The sequence below is a fragment of the Chrysochloris asiatica genome, unplaced genomic scaffold (assembly GCF_000296735.1).
Source record: "Chrysochloris asiatica unplaced genomic scaffold, ChrAsi1.0 scaffold00197, whole genome shotgun sequence".
NCBI lineage: Eukaryota > Metazoa > Chordata > Mammalia > Afrosoricida > Chrysochloridae > Chrysochloris > Chrysochloris asiatica.
This window is the reverse complement of record NW_006408715.1, coordinates 2,350,896-2,352,518: the sequence shown is the minus strand read 5'-3', so window position 1 is coordinate 2,352,518 and position 1,623 is coordinate 2,350,896.

Genomic DNA, 1,623 nt, shown 5'->3' with positions numbered 1-1,623 from the left:
GTGCTCCTTTGAGGCCAAGATGGCCAAACTTCGTCTCTCATACTTCAGATATATTGTCAGGAGGGACCAGTTGCTGGAGAAGGATATCATGTTTGGTAAGATAGAAGGTCAGATAAAAAGAGGAAGACCCCCAAAGAGATGGATTGTCCAAGTGGCAGCATCGATAGACTCAAGCGTGGCAACAGTAGTGAGGATGGCCCAGAATTAGGTAGTGTTTCGTTCTACTGTGCATAAGGTCACTATGGGTTGGTACCGACTCAATGGCACCTAACAACAACAACAACATATAGGCACACACACCAGCTCCTCAATGTCCAGACATGCAGACTTTTTACGCTTTCTGTATCATTTTTTAGTTAGCGAAATAGAATTCTGAGAATTAAAACTAGTGATCATCATGGTAGAGTAAAAGGAAAAATTAGGTGTGTTTCTTTCTACATGTGAGTAAAATATATGTCCAATGTGTTTATCACATATACAGTGAATGTATGTTGCAAAATGTCATCAAGTCTGTTCTAACTTATAGGGACCTTGTATATGGTTTCCCAGGAGTGGCTGGTGGATTTGAACTGCGAACCATGTGATTAGCAGCCCAGTACTTTTCCTACAGTGCCACACCAGGACACCAGTGAATATTTTTGTCAAAGAAATATTGTAATATGGCCATCTGATTGCTATGGGGTAAAAACAGTCTACTTGTTTTTAGTAGGTTTAATTAATTGGGGATACCCTGTCCTTAACAACTGAGCAAAGCAACTTCATCCTCCTTATATTCACTTTTGGTGCTGCAGTGCACTAAGCATTGGGCTGTTAACCAAAACGTTAGCAATTGGAACATATCAGTGACTTCTGGGAGAAAGAATTGGCAGAGTGCTTCCATAAAGTTTTATCATCTATGGAGCAGTTCTCCTCTTTCCAGCATTGTCACTATGAACCTGAATCCACTCTACAGCAATGGGTTTTGTTTTCTGTTTTCAGTCTCCTTGATCCTCACTCTTGACTATCTTCCTTCCTAGATGATTTTATGTTTGAAAACCCAAAAGAGATTATGTAAGAACGAATAACACAGATCAGGAATTCCGCTTGTAATAACCATCCCCCAATTTACATTCAGATAAATACAAAATTGGTCTTCAGTATGCAAGACCGCCCTCCTCCTACAGAGTCCACTCTGGCAGCCCAGTCACAGTGACCCACCCACATCCCCTGGGCACTTGCCACGCCTCCCTCCCCCACAGGCCCTCAAACTCCTGGACATTTTGTTTTGTGTATGAGTGTTTTCCTTGCTGTTAAGTATCATCGAGTTGGTCCTAACTTATAGAAACCCTGTAGAGGGTTTCCAAGGAGTGGCTGGTGAGTCTGAACTGCTGATCTTTCAGTATGCAAAAGCTTTATTAAGCCTTAAATAAGACAAAGACAAATCATCTGGATATAGGAGATCAACAGCATGAGATCATCATGGTGTCCAAAGGATCCATAGCCGTGAGTGAATTACAGGTGATAGAAAACAAAGGAAATGATCACAAAACTATGATTGGTGGCAGACTGATACATAGTTGTTGTTGTTGTTGTTGCTGTCAGGTGCCATCAAGTCGGAACTGACTCATAGCGACCCCATGCACA